Genomic DNA, 27,909 nt, shown 5'->3' on the forward strand with positions numbered 1-27,909 from the left:
TTTCTTTTCTAAAACTTACAAATCCTTTGGATATAAATTATAGCTCCCATTTTTGTGTTTTAATGGGATTCCTGTGCGTATGGACGTGTGTGTGTGTCTGCATCTGTATGTATTTCTCGTGCTTTTTCTTTGGCTCTTCTGTTTGTTTTGTCCTAGTTACTGTTTGTATTTTCATATTTTTTAAAATAGTTTCTCGACGTAGTCCTGGCTTTCTTAGAAGTCACTCTGCAGACCAGGCTGGCTTTGGACTCACAGAGGTCTGCCCACCTCTGTCTCCCTAGCACTAGGATTAAAAGCGTATGCCACCATGCCCAGCTTATCTTATCTCCTTATTATTGTTCAGATGCCTGTCTTTTTTCTAAAGAGAAACAAAACGGTTGTGAATACAGATGGAAGGGGAGTTGAGAAGGATCTCAGAAGAGTTGATGAAGGGAAAACCAATCAGAATATATTGTCTGAAATAAAGCTATTTTAAAAAAAAATAGGCAATAAGGCAAATGGTGGGACTAGAAAAGATCATTCTGAGTGAGGTATCCCAGAAGGAGAAAGACACACAGGGTATATACTTAGACATATATATTTAGACTTATGAGATATGATAAACATAATGAAATCTATGCACCTAAAGAAGATAAACAAGAAAGAAGACCCAGGGTAAAATGATCAATCCTCACTTAGAAAGACAAATGGGATGGACATTGGATGTAGGAGAAAACAAGTAATAGGACAGGAGCCTACTGCAGAGGGTCTCTGAAAGATTCTACCTAGCAGTGTATCAAAGCAGATGCTGAGACTCATAACCAAACCTTCTGCAGAGTGTAGGGAATCTTATGAAAGAAGGGGGAGTTAATATGACCTGGAGAGGATAGGCGCTCCACAAAGACCAAATATATCTGGGCACAGGGGTCTTATATGAGACTGTTTCTCCAACCAAGGACCATGTATGGATATAACCTGGAACCTCTGCTTGGATGTAGCCCGTGGTAGCTCAGTAACCAAGTGGGTTTTCCTAGTAAGGGGAACAGGGACTATTTCTGACATGAACTCAATGGCAGGCTCTTTGACCTCCCCATCCCCCAAGGGAGGAGCAGCCCTACTAGGCCACAGAGGAGAACTTTGCAGCCAATCCTGAAGATACCTGATAAAACAGGGTCCGATGAAAGGGGAGGAGGTCCTCCCCATCAGTGGACCTGGCGAGTGGAAGGGAGGAGATGAGGGAGGGAGGGTGGGATTGGGAGGGAATGAGGGAGTGGGAAACAGCTGAGATACAGAGTTAATAAAATGTAACTAATAATAAAAATAAATAAAAATAGGCAATAAAATAAAATTTAAAACTTCTAAAGATCAAGAAGAAAAAAACCTCAATTTTTTAAAAAAGTGAGCCTACAGCAGAAAATTAGTTCATAGAAGAAAACCGTAAGCACATGAAAAGATGTTCAAACTAAACAAAGAGCTTAGCAAAAATCAAAATGTCTGCTGCCGAGTGTAGAAATGAAGAATGTTGCATTCTCATCCGTGGATGCTGGGAATATAAACCACATACTTCAGTCAACACACTCCAAGCATTATACTTTCAGAAATCTTCCTAACAAACGTAGCCACATATGACCACTCCACTGAGGCTACCTGCCTCCATCCTCACCCATCCCATTTCCTTGTTTATTCCATCCAGGAAACTGCCAGCTATGTGAGAGCAACAACCTATCTCTGGACTGCACACCACCTAAAGAGCAGCCCCCGTAAACCCTCAAATACCAACAGAGATGAAGGAATTCAATCACCTTTCCCATCCTCTTATTCCCATTCTCCTCTGCTTTGTTTTTTTGTTTGGTTGGTTGTTTTTGTTTTTGTTTTTGTTTTTCCTACCAAAAAGCCATCTACAGAGCCTCTCCCTGGCTCTCATGACCATATGTCCCATCCACAGTTAAGTACACTACTGTAACATAGTCTAAAGAAATTTCAAGTTATAGTAAGTGTCTGAGAGGCTGATAAAACTCCATTAGACCTCTCCAAAAGGCATTTAACCATTAATTACATACATGAAAAATGATTATAGTTATCACAAGAACATTCCATTGAGCAGAAAAATACAGACACATATGTAAGCGAACGACATGCACCTAACACTAGACACATAATGGCAGCAACCCCGCAGTAACTGGGTGAAGTAACTGCAATGGTGCTGCGGAGTTGACAGACTGTAGAATCGTGGGGCGATGAGCCTCTTAAGATGGCTGTAAGGACGGCTTGATTATGGTAATTGGCGTGGGAAGAGCTATCTTAACTATAGGCAAGACTATTGCCGGACATGGGACCCTGGACTATATAAAACGCTGAGCACAGGTTTGCATTTGTCACTCTCTGCCTCTTGATAGCGAGCACAATAAGACCGGCTCCCGGCTCCCTTGAGCTGCTGATGCTGTGACCTCCCCGCCATGACCAACTGTAACCTGGACCTGTGAGCCTAAGTAAGCCCCTCCCTAGGCTGCTTTAGTCAGCATTTAACTACAGTAGCAGGAAAAGAGACCGGACAGTCTCTGTCTGCAGGCACTGTGCTAAGCATTATCTACATATAGTCTTATTCATCACCGCTGAAACTAGGAAGCTGGCATTCCCAGTTATGCCCATTCTTGTAACTGAAGGACAATGAGGGGCAAAAAACCCTAGTCACTTGCCCAAGATCCAAAGGTGAGTGACAGACCCAGGATGGGAACAGACAATTTTTACCAGAGCCTCGCTCCCCACAACTAGGTGATATTTTCTTTAGAAACAAGGGAGAAATTATTGACTGGAAGCAGTCTTGGAGTAGAGCAAAATGTGGGTGCTTAATTATGGATCACAGCAAATATAGAGAATTTCGGAGATCCAGATGAACAGAGCATTGTTTCCACTAAGCAGCCACCCAGATGTTTCCACTAAGCAGCCGCCCAGATGTTCCAACCTGGTTCTGTAAGTGGCGTCCACACATGTCTCACCACCTGCTTTACTTTGCTTTCCACTCTTGCTCTCTTCCCTCAGACAGCAATTCCTTGCTAAGCTTCCTGTGAGCTCATTTTCTAGTTCTCTCCCATCCCCTTCTCTGGGTGGTCTGTGATACATCAATGGTTATCTGCTGTCCCAAGAACTACAGCTCCCATGAACACAGCAGTCCAGTACTCCCAGAACAACCACTGAACCAATCTTCTCAGATTCAGGCAAAGGGAAAACCCACTTCTATTTTCATCTAAACTCTGGCTTTATGTGAGTTTTGATGTCCATAGCACTGTCTCTTTTAACCAATTTAGGACTGAAATGGCTTTCAGTCATTGCATAGAGCAGTCTAATTGTTCTTGGTGGGGAAAGACCACAGACTCTGAAAGATTAGTCAGAAAGAAAATATAAATAAATAAAATCAACAAAGAACTATACGAGCATATTAAAAAAAGTTCTTAAACATAATGTATAATTTGTATGTGAGATGTTTTCCAAGAGACTCTCTGGTTAAAGGCTCACTCCCCAGTTAGTGGATCCAGTCATTGATATACAACTGACTCAATAGGAGAATAGCTTCATCAACACGCAAACCCACTGCTGAGGTCACACTAGATGTGTTCTCAGTGATGTTCTCAGTGAGGTACCTCAGAGGAAGTACCTCACTGGGTGTATCTCTTGGAGGGGTCACTTCCTTTCTGCCCTGTTTGCCTCCAGGCTTTCACGAGGTTAGCTGCTCGCCCTCACGCCCTCCCCATCATGGTGTACTGCTTTGCCTCAGCCTCAAAGCAGTGGTGCTGGGGCCTCTGAAGCTGTGTGTCAAACTAAATCATATCTCCCTCAACCTACTTTAGGTGCTTTTTGTCACAGCAGCAGAAATCTGCCCAAGACAGTACATGAAGTTAAAACATGAAGGAAAGCCAAGTCGGAAAACCACTGCAAACATTTTCATTTTCCTTTTGTCCATTGTGCTAATCCCCCTCTGAGCAACGTCATATTTGCTAAGGACATTGTCTGTTTCTTCCTACCACTCCTATCCGATGCTAGCCCATGAAGATGGAATATTGACTCTTCACTGTTGCTTCTTCCTGGGACAGTTAAATGTTCAGTAGCCACTCATGGATTGAAAGAACAAAGGAAAAAATGAAAGAAGATTCTCTGGTTCATCTTACGCTAAAAATTAAAAAAAAAAAATGTTTGTAATCATGGTCTAGCATATTTACACATATTGGTCCAAATTCTTTAATGAGTTTAGGTTAATTTTCAAGAAAGAGCATTATTAGATCAGATATAAATTCCACGGTATTAAGACTCACTAACTTACCATTCCTAAAAATGTACTCACTGACTGTTTTTAGAAAAGGGAGAGAAACAGCATGACAGAAATCATGCTCAGGGGATGAACCAAATCCATTACAAATAAAATTTTCTAAGCCACTATTTTACCTGCATGAAAACTAGCTTATGCATGCACATCCCACTGGTTCACAAAATAATCATATTCCTTCTAACAGCAGAAAGTTAATTGCCAAAAAATGAAACATAACTGTGTTATTAGCAATAAAATACCAATGAACCCAAGAGGCTTCTCATATGCTAGATGGTTTGCTAATTAACACCCCAATGATCTCAAGCCAAAATTCTCTCTAGATCTTAAATGATTGATTTAGGTTAGATTTTCTGGCTTAATTCTTTGCCATGATTTTTCATCTTGTGGTATTGAAGCTTGAACCCAACAGCCTCATATTCGCTCTGATACTAAACTGTATCTATAGCCTTCTTCCTTTTTCATTTTAAGACAGGGTCTTACTATGTTGCCCAGGCTGACCTTGACCTCACTCTGTAGCCCAGGCAGGCCTTCAACTTGTGATCCTCCTGTCTAAGGCTCTTGGATGAAATTACATACCTGGACCACCAAGCCTGGCTCTTTATGAAGACTTTGACTGCCCTAGTGTGCCCCACTAGACAAAGGAAATGAGTAAAAAGTGCATTTCTTAAGAGCTGTGGCCATCTATGATGAATGAAGGGTTTTGATGTAATTAAACCTAAGAAAATATTTCAAACACATTTCAAACAACTGACTTTTTCCAATCTTTGATTATCTCCCAGCTTTCAAAAGTAATAAAATTTCAGACCTTCCAGTACTATTACCATTGTTTTCACGCTGACACCTTTCTGACTCCTTCCAAAACCACCTATTTTTGATACACTTCCTCAGTCCTTAAAGTTTTATTCTAGCCATTCCTTGTCTGGAATCTCCTCTCTTCTGCCATATCTGCAAGTCATGACCTACTGGTTCTGTTTAGGACAATCCACTCCAGAGCTAGGGAATGTATACACCAGGCTGGTCCTTACTAGTTTATAACCTTTTCAAGGACAGGAATTATGTTTTGCTGGTTTGTTTCATTCCTTGGCACCTAAAGCAATGTTTTTGACAGTGGAGATCACTCAATATATTCTCCTCATTTACTATATTTAAATTTGTCTGGAGGCAAAGGTATTTGGGGGGCTTTTACATGGACCATCTAGTGGACTACATCTAATTCTCTCTCCTCTCCATCTCTTTACCATTTTCAGCATAAGCCATGGAGTCACACTGTTTTCATAAATTAACTTCACATCAACCAGACACTGCCCCAGGTTTTATATGGTCATTCCCTATATTCTTTCTTCAGAGGACTTGAAATAAGTTGTGGTACAGAGATGAAGGTATAGTCCCCACACTCAGAGAGAGAGAGAGAGAAAGAGAGGGAGAAGAAGAGAGAGAGAGAGGGAGAGGAAGAGAGAGAAAGAGAGGGAGCGAGGAGATTGTTACAATATATAAGGTTCTAAAAGACCTTCTTGCTGAAGGACACAAGAGTAGAGAAAGTCAACTAGTTCAGTTTTGGTCATTTAAGAGATTTATGAGAGATGATTCCTAAATGTGTCTTCAAAGTTTACTCAAAAAAAAGAGGGAGACATTCTAGACAGAGACATAGCATGTGCAAGGGCACTGAGGCAAGTCAGAATAGTCAACATTTCTAAGAACTGTAAATGATTTTGGAACTTCTGAATATGCCATATCCTTTGGAACAAGGCAAACAAGGAAGCAAGCACAGGACATTATTGTGAGTGAGGTTTACATGAGCAAGGAGCCTGATCTTCAAGCTGCAATCTGTTCAAGCTGTCAACCAAGGATCCTAGGGAACAGGTGAGTTTTTCCAAAAAGTGGGACTGTCATTTTACCACAATTTTACTAATTAAGTTTTACTAATTTAAGACAGTTTTACTAATTAATCACTTTTGTTCAGTCAGGCAACAAAATCATAAGCTGTAGGCACTTTGGAGAACAGCAAGACGCATGTTGCAATGACAGCAAAGATGACTTCTTATAGAAAGAAATTCTCAGTGACTGAACCAAAGGTACAAACTGCCCAAGCAACTGGAGTCTCTCAGAAATGTGATGTGACAGCAAGCAGAACACAGGCTAAGAATCAAAAGAGGATAAGTTGTATGAAGCCTGAGTAGACAGGACTCTGCCAGGGTGATGGACATATGTGGCTGCTTCAGCAATGCTGCTCACAGGATGGACATAGCATATAAGCAGCAAATTCATAGATGCATGAAGAAAGCAATCCATAAACAGACATAATCACATAGATAATTTAAGTGCAGAAGAAAAACCTACTCGTAGTGTTTGTAAAAATTCTTGAAATGTCCATAAAGAAAGCAAAATTTTAATACAAAAAAAAAAGCATTACCACAGAAGCATGAACAAATTACCATAAACATTAGCTTGATGTGACTCACGCTGACTGGTACAGCGACGTAATCTGCGTTGAGTGAGCCCAGAAATAATGGTCACCAGTGAGTTAGCTGCCACAAAGCAGTTTTGTGAGCAATGAATGACAGAGTAAAATGTCAGCTGTGTGTTTTGGAAGAGGTCCCACACCAGAAATAGAGCAGGGTTCCCAGTAAGTAAATAAATGTGTTTTGCACTGAATTCACGTTGCTCAGATGCCAAGCAGATCTCCAACCTCAGGAAATGGTTTTGTTTCCTTAACTTGTAAAATAGTAATAGTAATAATAATAATAATAATAGTGTCAGATGATCCTCAAAGTACCTCAGGGTAAGCAAATGGTCACACCTGAGCCCTGGTCAGGACAGTTCATGACTTCCATGCTGATTTAAGGCGTTCTGATGGCCACATCAGTGAGTTCTGGGAGCTGGGTAGGGGTGAGCAGGATGTGATCCCCGCCTCCTTCAGGAAGACCAAACATGAGTCAAGTATCTCTATCTGATTAGTAATGAAAAAGCAAAATTAAAACATGTTGCATTTTTTTTTTATGTCTAGGTGAGTTAGTATCTTCTGAAATGATCTGGACCAAACCTAAAGTAACAGATACAGAATTGAGTTGCATAGAGAGAGGCAAGATCTAGAGGAGAGTCCAAGAGTCCTGAAGACATGCTCCTATGTCCAGCTCATCTCTGATCTCCAATCCTCTCTACTTGCTCCCTCTCCACTGCTTACAAGACTACCTCACAGGGAGTCAACAGGAACAATACAAGTGAGAAAGGCTGCCAGCTTCCTCTAGCCAAAAGTTTACTCAGAAGCTGCCTAATGAAGGGTTAAAAACTTCTAATAGCAAAAAAGGTCCACAAAACCTGTCATGATATGTTTGAACAACTTCTTGGCTCTTCAGGCTTAACCAGCAGTCTGACTGGAGAATTAAATGCTAAATATAGGGAAGAATTTTTCCCCCTTTCATCTTGCATTATTTTGGGGCTGTGATTTGGTTGGTTCTCCTCCAAAGTTCTGCCATCTCCTGCTACCACCCAAGATGTAAAATTTGCAACATAAACATTTATGACAATCTGGACAGATTATTATTCTACTGAGAATGTATTTCCCTCTTCCCCCAGGAGGCTGGTCTACTTGACTGTAGTCCTAAATTCAGTAGGGCAGCACAGATCTGAAACACAGCCACTGACGCAGCTCAGGAAGCATCCCTCCTATTTTGTACAATCCATCTGTGCTGCCAATGGAATAGTGAGTTCCTTCCAAAGTAGAGCACCATGGCTGGTGTGAGAAGTGGTTCTGATGCTCAGCTGAGGAACAGTCTTCCCTCTAGGAGGCTAATGTGGGAGTTGTACATTACTCCCTTTACTCTGCAAAGTGAGCTCATGGAAAGATGATAAAGGAGGATATATTGGCTTAATTATATTGAAAAAGGCAATAGAAAAATCCAGCCAGCCTCCTAATAATGTGGCTCATGCAGTTTCCAAAGGCAAGCTGGATCTTATAGTCAAATGATTTTTACTTTGTATCATTCACAAACTTTCTCTCTTAACATAAAAACCATTCACACAGTAAACATGTCAAAAATTGAGGGCAGTCCAACCTAGGCAGATCTAGAATGCCATTAATTAAAATGCAAAAGTGATGCTATTTCTGGTCTCTTGGTAATCAACTATGGAAAATAGTTTCAATGACAAGAATGCTTGCAGAACCATGAGGTGATATGTATATTAACGCAGAGTTTCATCTCCTGGTTACATTAGAGTTTGAACCATTGCAGTTTCGTTACCTAAAGAGAAGCTGTAGTTCATTAATTGCCCTACTGTTTTCACTTTCACCGAGTTTGTCAATGTACATATGTGTGCGTTCAAACATAGAGAGCAGAAGTAGGGAAGACAGAATGCAGGAAGCAAGAAAATAAAAATGGAGACTCTTGATCCACAATATAAGGTTCAGGTTTCAAATTAAAATGTCACCCAAAGAAACGGTGAAAGGTTTAAGTGGAGGCTGTAATTAAGGAGCATGAACAAATGAATAACTGCATCTATATTGTCTAGGAATCTGAGACCCTTTTGAAATAACTTCAGTGTATTGTAGTTGCATAGCATGCAAAATAACACTCAAGTAAAATGTTGCAGTGGCTTTGTCACACTGAGGATATAGGCGCCACTCAGCACAGCTTCTTTATCAGATCCTGGGGTACTTTTCTATGTGAGATACTGCAGAGGAATTAACATGACAGCCTGCTGTGAAACAGAGAAAACTAAAGAGTACACTCCACTGATTCAAAGAAATTCCCCAAGGTATTATCTGGAAGTGAGGTGCAGAAAGTGGGGAAATCCTCTCTCTCTCTCTCTCTTTCTGTCTCTCTCTGGCACACACACACACATACAGCTCACTAGAGAATGATGGACAGTATCTCAGGAATTTTCCTACAATTCCCTGAGCATGCTGCAATAAATATTAAAATTATTTGATCATACTACAATAGTAAACAGTACGTCTATATATATGCTTGTATGTATATTTATACATATGTGTATGCAAGTATATATGTGAATGTAAATATATTTGTATATAAATATATGATTCTGATTACTTAAAGAAATGGTCCATTGAACAAAACAAAGCAAGCCTAAGGGATCACTTTGTCTCAAAGCCAAACTTGCTGCTAATTACAATGAAATATTTTCTAAATGCATTGAACACTGCCTAACTGTCAAGTACCTATCCTATTTCCAAGATGTCCAAGCTGATTCTAACTCCTTCCACCCTGATGAATACCACAAGTTACCAGCCCCAAACCTTCAAAAAAATCTTTTCAGTTAGAGTGGGAAATAAGCAAAGTAAAGACCTGCACATAAAGAACCATCCATGAAGCACAGTTGCAGCAGGAGCGAGCAGACGTTAGAGCTAGAACCCCTGTGCCCCTGAAGACTTTCAAACATCATTTGAGGAGTAGGACTGCAGTCTGCAAGAATAACTCCCTCTCTCCTTTATTAACCCATTTGCTCGTTCTACTTCCGGCTGGGTTTAGAGGGAACATGTAAACATGTAAATAGTTGAGATATTTAAATGAATGCTTTCAAGCCTTTTTAATGCAAGAAATAATACAAACAAAATATAATAATCAGCAAAATGCAAAATGCAAATAAATGTGCCTACTTTGGACCCAGGAAGCAGGATAAAAGCATATGTCATCATATGTCATTTTTTAAGAAAAATCCAGACAGTGGAAATAAACGTGGTGTGACAGAGCAAGAGAGGGCCCCAAAACTTCGCACTCCAGACTCCCAAGGAGCAAGGGGAGAGATCAGAAACTTCACCCCACACTTCCTCCTTGTTTATCACACACACAAAAAAAATTCACATGGATTCAAGGCTAAACTATACCTGGTGGCGACTCTCTCTAGCATTGAGATTCTCATATGCAAGAAGATAACCCATATTCAGCCCAAAACTTATAAACAATGAGGGAGAATGACAACTTTGGAGCTTGTAATTTACATTGTTGCTTTAACCAACATAATTCACCATGCTATGGAAAAAAATGAAGGAAGTGAAGGAAGGAAGAAAGGGAGGGAGGAAGGGAGGGAGGGAGGGAGGGAGGGAGAAAAAGCTCCCTGAAACGAAAGACTCCTGCAGTGCACAAGTTCAACAAGGTGAGGCTCCAGAAATACTCTTGGTTTCCTTTGGGTTCCTGAGGCATCCAACAACAGACTCTTAAGCTGCAGTGTTTTTTACAGCCACCCTGGGAGGCCAGGTGGAGAATGAGAGCACTAACAAGCCTGCCTTGCAAGAAGCAACCGGCCACGCACATGTTCTTCACCGGAAAGCTGTTTATTTTCTCTTGGAAAACTCTAACCATTCCCATAGCTTCAAAGCCTTTATCTCTCAGCAGGAAGATGAAACTATGTTGTCAACTCCAAAATACCGTTCTTTCTGGCACCCCCCAGCCCAAAGAAGCCACACAACACGGTTTGCAGAACTGGGTGCCCTGAGACTCGGAAGCGATGAGGTCATGCAGTCTACTCATCTTGCCAGCGCAGGATTCCTCTCGCTGCCAATGCTCCTGCCCAAGTTGTAAACCCCACAAGACACGGGGCCATTCTGGACCCCACCAGCAGATGTTTAACGCACAGCTGCCCATACAGACGCTGACATAACTCACACGTGTGTGCTCATGTTCACCCGGGAAGATGGAAATCTTTGCTATGTGGCAGGTCACCCCTGGTCCCTCCAGGTTCTGAGAGAGTGCTGAGGAATCCTCTCGTCGGAATCTATCAGCCAGCCTGCACAGAGCCCCTGCACACTGCTGCAGTTTGCTGTAGAGAACACATTTGCCTAGCTGCTGCTTCAAGGACAAAGAGAGCTAGCACTTATGTTTCCATCATAGCCGAAGGGCTCGGGTTTAAGAAGAAATAAATAAATCAAAGGCAGACTATGCAGACAAATGACCCCAGGCATCCTAGTTCCCTGGGTCCTCCAGAAAACGACCATGAGAACAGAAGAAATGCAGTTGGAAGGTCACTAACCCAAGCTGGGAAGAGAGGGAGCAATCCGTTCACTGCAGCAGAACAGCTCATTCAATGCAAGCACTTACCATAAAAATAGAAAGAGTCAACAGAAGGAGAAGGGATCCTTCCTCTTGCTGTCTGTGGTAGATAAAAATTCACAGCGAACCTCCAGGCTTGACTCAGAAAAGGCCGGCAAAGTAATGAGAGGCAACAAACCCTTCACGCACAAGTCCTTTTCAGCCTCCCCTCCAGCCCGCATGCAGTTGTTTGTGCTGTAAAACCCCGAGAAGTCTGGAACAGGACTGACTCTCCGGAGAGCAAGCGAGCCAGAGTGAAAGCAGCCAGCCGGGGACCAGTTTCACCACAATCTCAGAATCTCAGAGCATCACTCCCAGGACAGGTCCTCCCCACTGGGTGCCAGGGTGGCATTGGGGGGGTGGGGGACAGCTAGGCTTTGGACAGCAAGGTTTGGATTAGGGAAGGAGCCTCTTTGGAGTGGAAAGGGACTGGTGCTAAAGCACATCAGTATTCCATATCAGTTATTGCCAGCAACCAATCAGCCCAACCAGGGGGCCGTTGTCAGTGTGACAAGAGAGTGCAGATGACAGCCGGTCCTCATAGCTGCAGGACAGCTCTCTGCCAGCAGCAGAAGTTTGGCAGGATTGGCAGCTTGCTTTCTCCCCAGTCTCCGTTAATATTTGCTTGCTGTTTGTCAATTCCCCAAAGCCCCATAGTTGCTGGCCACTCAGCAACTTCCCAAAGCATCCCACACCATTTCTACAGGAAGTCAGAGTGAAAGAAGTCCAGAAAGCGATGTCTAGTGACTCCTCACATATCAGAAGGCTCCTACAGGACCCTCTACAAGGACACCACAAGTTTAAAAGTAGCACTCTGGACCTGTGCCTTTGTGTGACCAAAGTGTAGGTTGAGATAGCCAGGAATAGGGCTTTCCACATCCTGGGAGAATTTAGACAGAAAAGGGTTAAAGGTCTGTGTGGGAATTTAACTCTCTATCTTCATTAGGTTTCTGTGTTTTATAGAAATACTATCAAAGGTGCGCTTCTAAGGAAAGTTTATGTTTCTTTTTGACAACTCTTAAATCACCCTAATTTAAGACAGTATATCCGTGCTCTAAGTTAACAGTATTAATTTATAAGCACTGAAGTGAGACACCACAATTTACGCCAACAGAAAGAAGCCAAGGCCTTCATGGTCAGTGAAGAATAATTCTAAACTTCTCGTATCTGCCTTCTTCTAAAACCATTCTACGTTCACACTGATGCTGGAAAGCAGGTAACATGTATTAGGTTGTGTTTGTTGTGATGATTACATTGTATCAGGAAGCGATTTCTGGGGCTAAATGCTAATTTAGTGCGATATCACAGTAAAACTTCCAGACTTTTTAACTTTGGGGGCTTGTTTAAGGTCACTAGAGTAAAAGGGAGATAAGGATCCTTTGTGTTTCTATGTGACGCTGGGTTTCTCATTTAGTTCTCTTTTTACTTAAAGGTTAGACATTCCCTGGACATTCTGTTATACCATCCAGCCATGGGCAAACTGCCATGGGGGAGCCTAAATGCACTGCTTAAACAGAAGGGCTGGGCTCAAAAGAAGCAGCTAGCTAGGCTTCAGTGTGTATCACTGCAGAAGGCCATAAAAAATGCTCCCCACCAAAAATGAGTAAAATGAAATGAAATCTCCTGAATGAGGAAGTGAAGGATGCTTTCCAGAGTAGGAGTCTGTACATTAAATAAGTGAAATCTGATAGACCCAAATTCTGCTTTATTGTTCACCTCAGCAGAACACAAATCTGCAAATCTAGGAAGAGCATCAACTCTGTGTAAAGGGTCACAGATGCTCTCCCTGTCTTCAAGAAGTTTACAGTCCCAAAATGCTTTTCAGGCAAGTCAAGCTGGGAGGCTGAACTTTAGCCTGAAGGCTCTGAATTGGTTTCATGGGACATTTTCTATAGCCAAGGCTATCTGGGAAACATAAATGCACAAATAATATTTATTAGATTTACTTGTTTGGGGGGGTAGTAGGAACATTCACCCCATGGTACATGTATGAAGACAGCTTGTGGGAGGCAGTTCTCTCCTTCTACCGTGTGGGTCTGGGGGATATAACTCCAATTGTCAGGCTTTGCAGCAAGCCCCTTTACCCCTCTGAGTCATCTCTCTGACCCATTTTTAAAACTCAATTTTTGATGGTTTTTGGCTAAATGTTTTGGTTAGCATTAGCAGCTCCTAATGTGACAAAAACATGGTCAGCATATCAAATAATGTGTTTAAAGAAAGTATTATTTAAAGCTCCTGATAATTAAGATTAATACTGTTTATGAAACAAACTCAATACCTTGACTATATAGGAAGATAATGAAGCATGAAAAGGGATAATACTGCAGACATACAAATTGCCTAGTAGATTAAATAATTGTACAATCTATATGGCAATTAGGTCAATGAAAATGGTATTCTAGTCACTCAGATGCAATTAATTTTAAAAGCTTGGTCATTTCTCTATTCTTCCCTGTTCAAATGATTATAGAAATGACTCAGCTTCAGACAGCAACAAACATTTAACTTGTACAGTACAAAATCAGCTAAACTCAGGATATCACACTGTGCCTTGCTCACCAGCATCTAACTTACCAAAGGATACCAAGAAATACTTGTTGGGTAGCAATTTGATTGGCCAAGAAGAATCTTGCTAAATTTCTACAAGTGCATGATTTAATGCCTTATTTTAAAAGACTTCTAGATAGGTTGAACTTTCTGTCAATTCTACACAATTGAATTATATACTAACATGAGCCATTTGTTTAAAAATAAGAAAAAAATTGCTTTTTCTGGAAATCATGTCCCAGGAAGCTTGCTGACAATGCTTTATAAAGATACTTCAAGGTGAGTCTCTCAAAACCAGGGTGGAAACAACAAACAACACGGTTGAGGCCAACCTTTGGTAACCAGTGTAAGAAGGAAAAAAAGGTGAAAAGAAAGAAACCCCTACTTTTACAGTGGTAAACGTCTGTGTGTTTGTGTTCCCAGCTTGTGTGTGTGAGTACAGATGCTACACACCGTATCACACGTGTCGGTCTCAGGGCAACCGCAGATCCTGCCCTGGCTAGCTACCTTATTGGAGGCAGCTTCTGTATTGCTTTGGTTTCGGTTTCTACTGTGTCTACCAGGCTAGCTTTGCTGATAGCGTCCAGGGGTTTTCTGGTCTCCCTGCGCAAGCACCGACACTGCATACATTCATGCTGCACACCCAGTTTTACATGGACCTGCCAACTCAGGTCCTCATGAGTGAATGGCAAGTGCTTTCACCTACCGAGCCATCTCCCTAGACCCATAATTACATTATTAACACCAAAACTTACTAAAGATAATACAAGAATCAAAGACATTTAAATACCATTTCATCAATTGGTGTTTTTGATAACTGTTATAATTTGCATAAGGTAACCATTCCATCTAAAGATACCAGCCACTTGTGAATCCGGCTTTGTTTGTCCTGGGCTTTATGCTAGTGACACCACGTGTCTTTCATGCCTGCGACATGAATATGTGCAAAGGAGACCATTTCCCATACTGTGGTCTCAATTTGAGAGAAGCAGGACTGAGAAGGTTGAAATAAAGCAGAAAAGATCGTTTTACTTCAGACATTAAATGTAAACCTTTTATACAACAGAAAAAAAAAAACATGCTTATAATTTAGAGAAACAAAAATTTATATTTATTGATTTATTTTCCTCAAATTTGACCCTATAATTTCATATTAAGGCTAGACTGAGTCATCCTCAATTACTAAAAAAACAAAAGGAAAGAGTATTCCAGAAAATTGTAGGATTGACATAAACATTAAATCCCATTTCTATTATCTAAATTGTCCTTCTGATTCCTGTGGGAGGTCTGGAATGCGGAGAGAATAGGTTGACCTGCTAAGGGTCACTGACTGGCTGAGAATAATTTCCCAAAGTGCTTAGTAGGAGGGCTTTCAGATAGTCAACAACAGTTCCAAATACATAAGAGATATTTGAGGCTCATGACTATAACCAGAGCATCCAAGCCTTGAAAAAAATGTTTGTTTTCAGCATTCCTCAAGCCAGAAGAATCCCCTGGGATTGTCAGAGATCAAACCATACAGGAAAAAAATCCATGAAGCTCTCAGTCCAGCTCACATTCCCTCCTGTTTTTCTAGATAACAAAGTAAATCAATGTCTGACCTAAAGTGTGACAGAGTTAGTCTGAGTCTAAGAAAGCCAAAATAAGGAGTGTGTGAGACATGCATGTCATCTAAAATCTTCCTGAAGTGTCCACATTGTAATTAGTCCCTCAGTCTCAACACTAACAACCAATTTGGGGCATCATTGTTCTAAACATTAAAATGGCCGCTAGTCTTTCCCCTGTTTTAAGCTAACCTCCCTATCATCATTAGCATTTCATTCCCTTGTTAAAAACCTGGATGAGTCAGACCAAATACAGTTACTATTAACCTTGAAATTGAGGTCCCACTACAACCTGCCTCTGTTTGCACTTCCTGCATCAATACCCACCATGCCTCCTATACTGCATGCTTTCTTTATGCATGATTATTTACTGTCCACTTCCTTGATTGGAGTAACCCCCTCTCCTAGAATAGCCATCCTTCCTTCTCTCTCTGAAAATACTCCACGGCTCATTCTTCAAGGCCCAGTTCATTATCATCTTTTTGGTCAAGGCATCAAATTGTCCAATGAGGTTTAATCACTTCTGTTTTTCCATATGTGCTTTTTAGTCTTGTGTTACAAATAACACAAACACAAATAACAAGTACATTCTACTAAATTATTGCCTTCTAAGCAATTTATCCTTTGCTGTTCAGCGTATCTGATGTGCAGCCGTACATGATGAGTGAATGACTACCTTTTATGCCTCTTAGAGTCAAAAGCATTCCGAAGAAAGCACAAGCCTGTTTCCTGGAAGTCTGCAGGGCTATGGCTTATTAGCAATATATAAATATCCCCTCCTTCCAATAGGAGTGTCTGTGGTTAGGGAGATGGCCATGAAAATAGAATCAGAAAAGCCAAGTCCTAGCACTTACCCTGGGTCAAAAGAGACTAACTTACATCCTGCTAACATCCTGCTTCTCTGAGCTACAAGGAAGGTACTGAATGGTGAGTAGAGCACCTTAAAACCATACAAACACATGCTTACTGTCACCAGTGTCTTATGATTGCTGTTGCTACAAAGATTTCATCATTCATCACAAAATGTGCTCAGACAGTCATCCTATGTAAACCAGCCAAGGAGCCAGTGACTCAGCACAGAAGTCACTCCAAGTGCCTAGCTTTAAGCCTGCTCATCTATAGCTCTGGTGAAGAGGAGAGTCTCTAAAAGCCCAGGGCATCAGATTCAACCTCTGTCACTTCTTGGCTATATATGCCTGGTCTCTAAGACCCAAGCCCCTCATCTAGGAATTTGAAATAATAATACCTACTTTGGCATGTTGTCAAATGAGATGGGATATATAATATACATATCAATACATATTATTATGTATATATACTAATATATCCATTTATCTATTACATTTATGAATCTGACCAGCATTCCATGACTGGCTTGGAAAAGGTTTCCTTTCTTCCTAATACTACAGTACCTATATAAGTACCAGTCCTCACCTTGTTTCCTGAACTTACCAGGGGTCTGGGAAGAGTTTCCTCTGTTTGGAAACACTCTGCCTGAGATCCTGGGGAGTCTCTTTATCCGAAAGCCTTCACTGATAGCCCCAGTCATTTCCCAGCACATTATTCTCTTCATTTTCCTTATAAGATTTCTCTAACAGATTTATTTCTTTGATTACTTGTTTAATGTTCATCCTCTGTGTCCCAGTGCAAGTTCTACTGAAATGAAGACCCATTGACTTCATGCTCCTTACTAACGGAGTCCAAAACATAATGCATACTCAATGCACATCTTCTGAACATTCGTACAATGACCAATGTTTGCATAAGTGTTCCTGTGCTATTTAGAGAGGCACAGGGTTCGGATTATCTTTGACTCTTACACAGATATAAAATATTGGAGGTCACTTCATTTAAAAAACCCAGAACAATGCCACAGTGCTCAAGTTTACATAGGCATTTAATAATTCATGACACTTACCAACAAACATCAAAATGCTACCCAGTGAGGGGAGGACTTTACAAGCAAGATGGCAATTCCTGGCTCTAGAATGACCAAGCACAGCACTTTCACCTGCATAGCTGAAGTCCTAAGCACAAACACTTCATCACTGCTTGATAAGTCAAGGGTTTACCTGATTCTTATTTCACATTTTCCTTTTCTTGCTCTATGCTGGCACCTGCCTATCCTGGGAGAAAATGTGTACAGTCCTTGACATCTGAAATATTGATGAGAACAAATAGTTTGGAGGAGCCCAGCAATTTAGTTAATTTTTCTTTCTTCCCAGGGAGCTATCTCAAAGTCAAGCTACACAAAATCCCCCAAAGCCTGGCCACAGCAGCCCTGTTTCTGATTAGCTCAGCCTTACAGGAGGCCTAATAAATAAATAACAACAGCAATCCTGTATAATATATGAAGGCTACTTTCCAATGGTCATCTCAATTAGAATATTTTCAATTAGCAATCGCATTGTAATTTACCAAACAGAAAAGAGAAAACAGGAAGTTTTTTTAATAAGATAATGGGTCCCTAAACAGAATGTAAAACCACCTTTTCTTCCCAATTTTGTTCTTCCTCTGACTTTTCTTTTTCCATTCATATGCATCCTGAAGCACTCTGTTACCTAAAGAAAATTATCTCCATTGAACTCAGCTCTTCCATGAGTAACTGTTTCATCTCTGTGTCATATTTGCTTTATCCATCATGTCCAAATCCCTTCCTAACCACTCCCCTCTTCCATCCTCACACACAGCCACTGCTGCAGGCTAGCTACCAAAGTTCCCATGCTTGAACCTCACTCTGCCCTATCTATCCTTGGAACTGCTTCCTGTGACATTTGAAATGAAACCACCATCACACCCTCCCTTGCAGAAACTCTTCCCTGCTTTTTACCCTTTCCAGGATAAAGGATTTTCCTAAGCCTGGCATATGAGAATGCATGACTCCTCTCTCCCCTTTCCTTTTGCTGTCACTCCTCAGTTGTCCCCTCTCATTATGCATGTCCAAATAGCCAGAGTCCTGTCACGGTTCTCCCACTTCTGTCCTCATCCCTGGGAACTCCTATTCTCCATGGCCTGACTCAAGCATTTCTATTCCCCGCTGAAAGCATTCCCCAACCCTCCTCCTACATCTGAATAGATGAAATCATCCCCAATTCTGGTGCTGATTATATAGTAGTATAACCATTGCATGGTATAGTGAAGCATTCCTGTAATCGCAGCACTTGGAAGGCTGAAGCAGGAGGACTGCTGCCAGTTCCAGGCCAGCCTGAACCAGAGAGTGAGATCCTGCCTCAAAAGCAAACAGACGGAGTCATAAAAGTACTGTGTGCTTCCTGCAGAGAAGTCCCCATTCTGAGCCTTATTCATCTTCACATCCCCAGAGAGGAACTTTCTCTGGAAGCACTTATATAAATGGATATTAAAAGCCCTGGCTTCCCCGTGCGTGTGGCTTTCCTGCTAGATTGCATATCTTCTGAGAGCTCAAAAAAAGAACTGTACCTGTCTTTCCAACCTCTCAGCTCATTATGATGCCTAGAACATATGGATGCTGAATGCATACTTGTAGAATTGGTTTGCATGTGATTGGCCAAAAGAGAAAAATAAATTTGGCTCCAAGTATTAAAATGAAAAAAAATACTCTGAACTGATTTCTAATTAGCTCTTTTTTTTTTTTTACATTTAAATCTATAATTTCTTCTCCTTTATAAAACACCATGGGCGTTAATCCATAAGGATGCTTCCTCAAAAGCTCCTGGCTTTTTAGGCTAACCCCACTAATGGAGGGACCTTGGGGATAATGAGGCTATGAGCTGCCTGGATATGGACTGTGGCAGAAGGGAATCCTTGGAGATCTTACCAGTATTTAAGTTGGGAAGGAAAAGAGCCTTTATATTATAGAGAGAGGTTCCCAGGCAGCCCAGTGGTCTCCAGCCTGAGCGTCCTTATAAGAGACTATGGCTGCTGATGTGACTCTAGGAAAGAATGCATCATTTGTGTGGACAGTCCACAACAGCCTCAGGTTCACACAGTCCCCTTCCTCTTCTCCCTACCTCATGAGAAACAAGCCGCCATGCAGCCAAAGAACTGGAGAAAATAAACTCACCTGTAAAGAGCTAGCTGCAAAGACTGTTAGTTTGTAAAGAAGGGCTTCCTGCTCATCTGGTTAAGTCCACTGACAAAGAAGCCCGCCCACTCGATGGAAGGGCCCTGACTAAAGGGGCTGATGGCAGGGAGTTGACATATGCCTGCTTCCCCTAGCCTTCCAGCACTGCTGACACACAATCAGAACTTGTGAATTAACTGTAACATCGGTGCTAGTGAGGTGACTCTCCAGGCTCCATTGCCGGGAGATGCCCCTTCCTTTCTCGGCAACCAATTTCAGTTGTGTTACTTGAGCTGGGAGGTGAAAGCAGGCCCAACATTTTAAAGGGCCACAGCAGGCTCAGGTTTTGATAAAATTAAACTAGGTCATGTACTGAACGTTGCATACTTCTATAGGGATGACTTTTTGACCCACAAGTTTGTACAAGTCCTTTGAACCTCTAACATTTGCTGTTCTGGCTCTGTTTCCTGGCCTGCTATCAGTTTGTGATGACAGCCTGCAGACCCTGAAAGAGGGAGTGAAGCAGGAAAGGCCAGGAGCAGAAGAGACCTCAGCAGACAGTGTCAGTGAGACAGTTAGTTTAATTCGGGGAACAAAGGCTACTTAAACCTTTGGGGATAGGTAGGGGCTTTTTGGATATGTGTACATCATTGGCCAGAACAGGGCAAAGGGGATGCCTTATTTGCATAAGAAGGACTCCCAGATGCTTCCAGACATGACCTTATAAGGGGTGAGAAAGTTTAATCCTGGGGGAGGGGGACAAACGGGGTAACCCTGCATGAGGACACGCAGACCAGGGTCAGAGGGGGAGTGAGCCTTCTTCTACTGATCTCAGGACGAGATTTCCAGGGTTTGGACAACCCTCAAACCCATTCTTACTCTGGGCTGGCTTTCTCTAGTCCCACGGCTTCCCAGCTTTACAAACAAATCTTCATTGCAGGTAGGGGTATGAGGTGGTACAGCCATTTTCAAGACAGTCTGACAGTCTTACAAATGTCTGACCTGTGGGGAGTTTAAATTTATATTACAAAACAAGCCAGTGTAACAAAAAGCTACTATCCAACCCCAGCTACAGAGATAATAAGATTAGCAGTTGCCAAGTAGTGGGGGCAGGGGAGGGTGAACAGGCAGATCACAGAGGATTTTTAGGTTATTGGAACTTTTCTATGTGATACTGCAGCAATAGACATGTGCCTCTCTCAGTTCATCTAAACTTCACAAGAGTGAAGACTAATGATTATAGCAGAGGAAGCAAACACAGGAGTGGTCTGATGGGGAGTGTTGCTGGAGAAACTGGGCAGGTGCAGAAGCATATCTACTCAGTTTTGGTGCAAGCCAAAACTGGGCTCTAAAGTTAGTCTAAGAGCTGAAAAAATCGCTTGAAGGTTAAGAGCACCTGATACACAACTGTAAGAACCAGAGTTTGGATTCTAGAACCTACAGAGCAAGCCAGGAAAACTGCAGAGACCTTTACCTCCCACCTCTGAGGAAGCTGACATCCTCTTGTAACTTCACACACACACACACACACACACACACACACACACACAGAATGCATACTGTCCATTTCAACTATGTGTATATGTGTGCCCTTGTGCACGCCCGTTCTCATACAAGCAATTTCAGTTGTCTCATGAAGCAGATATACTTGAAAATGCAGAATGTCCACAGAGGAGAAAGAGGGGGAGGAGCAGAGGAAAAGAAGAGAAGAGGGGAGTGAAGAAGTGAAAAAGAAGTGGTAGGAGTCAGAGGAGGGAGAGGGAAGGAGGAAGAAGAAGAGAAGAGAAGGAGGGAGAAAGAGTCAGGCAAAAGGGGAAGAGAAGGCAGAAGAACAAAAGTGGGAAGCAAAAAGGAGAAGGAAAGAAGGAAGAGGAAAAGGAAGGGGACAAAAGATGGCCAGACCCACTCTTTGATCACCTCCCCCTGAGTGGGGAGCAGCCTTACCAGGCCACAGAAGATGACAATGCAGCCATTCCTGATGTGATCTGATAGACTAAGATCAGAAGGAAGGAGAGGGGGACCTCCCTTATCAGTGCACTTGAGGAGGGGCATGCGTGAAGAAGGGGGAGGGAGGGTGGGACCGGGAGGGGAGGAGGGAGGGGCTTATGGGGGGATACAAAGTATAATTAATAAAATAAAATTAAATTAAATTAAATTAAAAGAAAGATGGCCAGAGAATTCTCATTCTCCATAGAAAGCAAGGAAGGTTCTAAAAGACTCAGTGTAAGAAATGCATAACCCAGGCAGCACAGTGGCACATCCTGTAATCCCAGCACTCAAGTAGGCAGAGGCAGGCAGATCTCTGTGAGTTCAAGGCCAGCCTGGTCTACAAAGGGAGTCCAGGACATCCAAGGCTACACAGAGAAAGAAAGAAAGAAAGAAAGAAAGAAAGAAAGAAAGAAAGGAAGGAAGGAAGGAAGGAAGGAAGGAAGGAAGGAAGGAAGGAAGGAAGGAAGGAAGGAAGGAAGATGAACAAGCAAGTCAGTCAGCAATGTTCCATACCTCCAGAAACTGCATACTAAAGAAATGAAATACTCCCATGGCACAGTTCCATTGTCAAAGCCCAACAAACAAGAACACGGCGAGCATAGTGAATTCTTTTAAGAAATTTCTTTTTTAATTACACTCGAATTCCTTCCCTTTCCTTCTAAGCCCTTCCTTCCTCTTAAATTTACTTTGTATTGCTGCCTGGGGCAGGAAACATGTGAGTAGAGAAAAAAAATAACATGTGGTGATCTATGCAGGAATACAGGCAGGACAGGAAGGGCCACAGGAGATTTCACCATGTCTATAACTGACCAAATTCATTTTAATCACAGTGGAATAAACAGGAAGGAAATGGCTATCCAGCAAAGAGAACTGTTCACTATATACATACCAAGTGAGGAGGAAATGGAGATAAAACATAAGGCAAGAGTTGGTGACAGGTGTCCCTTAAGAGAAGAAGGTAGCTACTGTTTCCCAGCAGTCAGTGCGCAAGCAAATGTGATGCGTAGCTATAGCCACTTCCCTGTTCTGAGACAGCAAACCATATAAGAGAGAGACAGGAGGGCAACCAACAACTGGGAAAGAAGCAGGATTGTAGCAGGTAGAGGAAGTTAGGAGAGGCTGCATCTACTAAAGTCATAGCCAGAGGTGAGAGAGAACGGGGTCAGGTCTGGATTCATAGGTTCATTCATGAATTGGACAAAATTATGCCTAAAACCTGTGGGTGACTCTACAAACAAGGTAAGACCAGGGACTTAGTAAAACATGGCAGGCAGTGAAGAAGTTGCATTTGCTGCAGGCAGCCACAGCCTGGTGGGATGAAGGCCCTGGGCGCTGTTTGCCTAGCATCCCTTGCTTCTCTCATGCATCTCTGGCAAGCTGACACCTTCATCTGCCAGAGTCCTTCAAGCTGAGCCTGAAAGGGTTCCACAGGACCCTTGCATGCAGTTTAGAAGGTGCGGATGAGGTAGAGGCCATCTTCCCGACCTTTGTGCTGCTTTCTACTTTGACATGATCAGGGAAATGTGTACTTTCCTGACAGCACCGTTCTACTGGGCATCATCTTCCTGAGAGAGCAAGGGCAATACTGTGGCATAGATCTCGGATACCCCTGAAAGTCCAGACGCTAAGGACTTAGCCATGAGCCCACAGCACTATTAGAAAGCTCTGAAACCTTAGGGAGTAGGACCCGGTGAAAGGATCCTGGAGGCTTTCCTGTGGCTGTGTTCCTGGAGGGGATACGGACATCCGAGTTACTCCCTGTCTCCCTCTCTTTGCTTTCCGGCTACCACAGAATTAATATCTTCTTCTACCACGTGACCCCATGATGAAGTAGTGCCCAGAAGAAACACATCCAACCAGTGATTTACTGAGATCTCCAAAACTGCAAGCCAAATGAATTCTTTCCATTTTCAAATTGATTGTCATGGGCATATTGTCATAATAGTAGAAGGACAGCTGGCATTATCTGGTGAGTCACATCCCTGGCTTCCTGACCCATGGATTGTGACTATGGCTGAAAGGATTTTTAATTCTACAGTTCTTGCAGAGATTTTGGAGGTAGACCTTGTCTTCTAAACCTCCTCTGTTCTCAGGGTCCACAAATACTCACATGAAATATTTTCCCCATCTAGATTTTTTTTTAACTAGGAATAACTAAAAGGAGGCTGTCTGAGAACTGAAGGGAGACCAACACAAAAGGGAAATAAGTTCAGAGAAGTAAACAGGGATAATATGATCAAGTACAGTGTATACATAGATGCGAACATTATATGGAACCACTCATTTATATAATTAATATATGCTAATGAAAGTGAATGAGAAAATGCAAAATAAATCTTTACCTATGGAAAATACTAAGAATGACTTCTGTTTCCTATACTAATTTCTGACTGGTATAAATAAGTAAAGGAAGGGCTGGAGAGATGGTTCAGTGGCTAAGAACACCAGCTGCTCTTCCAGAGGTCCTGAATTCAATTCCTAGCAAGTGCATGGTGGCTCACAGCTGTCTGTAATGGAATCTGATTCACTCTTCTGGGATGTCTGAAGACAGAGCACTCACATACATAAAATAAATTAACTAATTAAAAAAATACAAACCAAGAGAGTAAGCAAAGGAGAGACAGACTTTTGTTTTATAAACCAAGAGAGTAAGCAAAGGAGAGACAGACTTTTGTTTCAAGGAATAACATTGACCATTACCTAGAATCCGAATTGTGGTACTCGGATTGAATCAAACAGTTGTGACTGGAGAAAATAAAGGTTTTCTCCAATATTTCACACGTAGAAGATGCTATGACACAGAAGTCAAACAGATCCCTAAATGACAGTAAATTAGTGTTCTGCCTTGGTTTTCTGCTGCTATGATAAAACACTGGACAAAACCAACATAATGGAAGGAAGGGTTTATTTGGCTTGTAGGTGATAATTAAAAATCAAGAAAGTCAGAGCAGAAACTGGAGGCAGAAACTGAAGCAAAGACCATGGAGAACTGCTGTTTACAAGTTTGCTTCCCTGGCTTTGTTCTTTCTTATACAGCACAGCCCCACCTGCTTAGGGGATATTACTACCCACAGTGGGCTGGGCCCTCCTACATCACTTAGCAACAATTAAATGCCAGGGACAGGCCAGTATAATGGAGGCAATTCCTCAGTTGAGATTTCCCCCTTTCTAGGTTTGTGTCAAGTTGATGACTGAAGCTAATCATGGCAATTAGGAAATGCCCAGGGGCAAGGATGGAATTTAACTATAATCACGAAGCCTTAAGTAGAAAAAAAATGGAGAAGAGGAAAATAAGCTACACTCCTTGGCATGAAGAGAAAAAGAATGAGTACTTCCCATGTGTCACATTCAAAATGGTTAGAGGGAGGAACAAAGCCAGGCATGGAACAAAGTCAATTCTTTTAAGAGTCATCTTATTTTTCATTATGTGTCTATGTGAGAAGGGGGCACTCGCTTGAGTGCTGGTACCCTCGAAGGCCAGGGGCATCGTACCACCTGGCACTGGAGTTGTGAGCTGCCTGATATGGGCACTGGAATATGAACTCAGGACAGTAAGCGCCCTTCACTGCTGAGTCATCTTTCCAGCTCCAAGCATTGGCTTAGTAAAAGGAGAGATACTTAATGACCTGACAGAAGAGAGAAGAGTGGCAAAGGAGGATGCAGGAAGTGAAATCATCTGAATGTATGAAAAGAGCAAAACTTACGTCCATGTAACATTTCAATGTCATCCCAAGATGAGCGAATAGATGTCCTCTGAGAAAGGACAAAGTAGGGACGCTAGAAGACTGCTGTGGTTCCCAACCTGACGTCTACTGGGAAATGATGAAGCCCTGAAGCACCATCTTCAGGTTGCAATGCGCCGAAGGATGTTACATGTTTGCCTATGACCTAGCTCCACATGGACAGCGGTGATTTCTGTCGTTTGGGCTGGCATTGTATCAACCCACTGAGTAGCTCTGATCACCCCAGGCTGATGAGAAGCTACGATAGGTGGTGAGATTTGCTCCCTGGTAACCAAAAGAAAGTGATTACAAATTAACAGATTCAATAAATGCTGTCATTGTTTAAAAAGTCTTCCAAAACACATAACTTTGATAGGGAATCCTTTGTGGGAAACCAACTATTAACTGTCACTAGAATTAACACAATGCAGTTAGACATTATTTAATTTCGTAAATATGTTGTGGCCAGAATACAAAGGAATTCCATCAAATGGGAAATAGGTTAATTACATTTTAATCTAGTAGGGTGCAACCTGGCTGCATGACTAAAGGCCTCAGTCAGGCTAAAGAAGGTACAGTTAAAATCCACTGCTTAGGTCAGTGAGACCATTCCAACCTAAGTAGACAGTTTTAGGGGGGTCTCAGTCTCACAGCACCTATGAAGGGGGTTCTACATAGTCACCTGAAACCCAACAGCTCCCAACCTTAAAACTAACAGCCTAATGGGAGGATTATTTTCTTAAGCAAGTAAATATAAGCTTGAAAAACACAGCAAAACATGCAAGAATATAAAAAAAAGTCTGTCAAAGCAACACTATTATTTCTGATAATTAAATCGTGGATAATTTTAAGGGAACTTGACATATTAGAAATTATCTAATGAATAAGCATTGTGATGCTACTTAAAGGGTGTGATTGGATAAACTGTGACTTGGGATTTCAAGTTAAAAGCTAGGGTCTGGCATGCTGGCTCACACCTACAGTGAAGCACTTGGGAGGCAAAGCCAAATGTGTCTCTGAAAGCTCAAGGCCAGCCAGAGCTACATAGTAAGACACTGTCTCAAAACAAAACAAAACAGAAACAATGTTGTGAGATTTGTGAAGATATTTAAATGCTTATCAGAATGTAAGTCTTGTTATTGTTATGCACTTAGTTCAGCAGATTTGTAAGAATGAGGGAGATTTTGTTTGCTACATTAAAAAAAGTCTTTGAAAAAAGCTATCAAAATTATTAATACATTAAAATGTTTCTAGGGGAATTTAATTATATGAAGCCAACGGTAACCAGCATATTCCTTATAAGTGATTATTTATATTCATAACTTGGAGAATGATATTTGCAAATTAAAACCTTAAGGAAAAAACTAGGATTTTTGAATTTGTAACTTTAATGAACTAAAAATTAATCTCTAAGTGGGTGACAAATACAAATAGCCTTTCAGAGGCACAAAAGTCCCACCAATAATATATTTTTAAATTGCATTGTATCAATTACTGAAATGGAGGGCAAATATGTAGACTCCACACAATGTCACCAACTAAGAAGAGGACAGAGCAAAGTAGTGATCATGTGGCTGAGAACAGTACCCCGAGGTTTCAAAGGTCAGGATGTTTGGGGAGTTTAGAGAAACCAGAGAGATGGAGGGGTGAGAAATGGCTCCTTAGGGAGAAATCTTACAGTACAGCTGCAGTTACCCAGGACTGCAGGAGACTCCAGTCTCAACCACAGCAAACCAGGAGACTGTCTACGGTGAAGGAGATGAAGCAGGCGCTTTTAAGGCATCAGAGTGAGTCTGAGATAGCTGCCATGGTAGATTCACTAAGAATAAACACGAAACTGCCAAGAAGCAAGACTGAACTCCTGTGAACCTCCAAGACAGAGAAGCTCCTTCGGTTGGCTGCAAGCTCATCACCATGGCAGCAGCAATGCTGAACTGTGAGCCCAATACAGAAATCTCAACCCATCTAGAAGACGCTGGAGCCAATCTACTGTAGAGGGGATTTCAGGATGACAGTAAAAGAGAGTCTCTGCTTCACAGAATATTAAACTCCAATGGCACTTTGACAGTAAAAGAGAGTCTCTGCTTCACAGAATATTAAACTCCAATGGCACTTTGGAGACCATGCAGTCCATTGATCCCAATCCTAGTTACACTTAAAAAAATCTGAAAATCCCAACTCAGATCCGCTGTATAAACACTTTGGGAACTGGAAACCTGAGTGGTATGTTTTCAGTTTGTTTATTTGTTTTAGTACCATAAGTGGTAATGTTTATTGTTAAAACAACAAATCACAAACAATACAGGCATACAAAATAGAAAGAAAAATTTCCTTTCTTTACTCTCCCTAAAAGGTATATATTCTACGATGAGAGAGAGTAGAAGAGAAACAGACTGAGGGACACACACACACACACACACACACACACACACACACATTCATGCGCATATACAAAGAGAGAGAGAAAAAGAGATTACTGATATTTGAAGCTCAGTATAATTTTAACAATAGAATCAGGGTAGTGAGTATTTGTTGTAAAAGTCTCTCAATACTCTTGCATTTTATATCTGACAATACAGATTTGGAGAAACCAACATCTGACTGATCTAGCATGCGTAACCAGAGCTGACAATTACAGATCTAAGTGTGAGCCAACTTTACT

At 41.8% G+C, this 27,909-nt stretch overlaps 1 protein-coding gene across 6 annotated transcripts in view; it reads right to left on the bottom strand.

Moving 5' to 3' along the window:
• Ano4 (anoctamin 4) overlaps positions 1-27,909 on the bottom strand; it is a 400,373-nt gene that overhangs the window by 306,516 nt on the left and 65,948 nt on the right. For 2 of the 6 annotated variants that reach the window (XM_060377886.1, XM_060377884.1), the window contains exon 1: positions 11,353-11,894. The exons of 3 other annotated variants lie outside the window; for them this stretch is intronic. The gene's annotated coding sequence lies outside the window, so the exon portion shown is untranslated. Of the gene's footprint in view, positions 1-10,920; positions 11,193-11,352; positions 11,895-27,909 lie in introns of those variants that run through there. One more of the 6 variants, XM_060377885.1, reaches the window with a different exon arrangement.

This window comes from Meriones unguiculatus, chromosome 2 (assembly GCF_030254825.1).
Source record: "Meriones unguiculatus strain TT.TT164.6M chromosome 2, Bangor_MerUng_6.1, whole genome shotgun sequence".
Classification (NCBI taxonomy): domain Eukaryota; kingdom Metazoa; phylum Chordata; class Mammalia; order Rodentia; family Muridae; genus Meriones; species Meriones unguiculatus.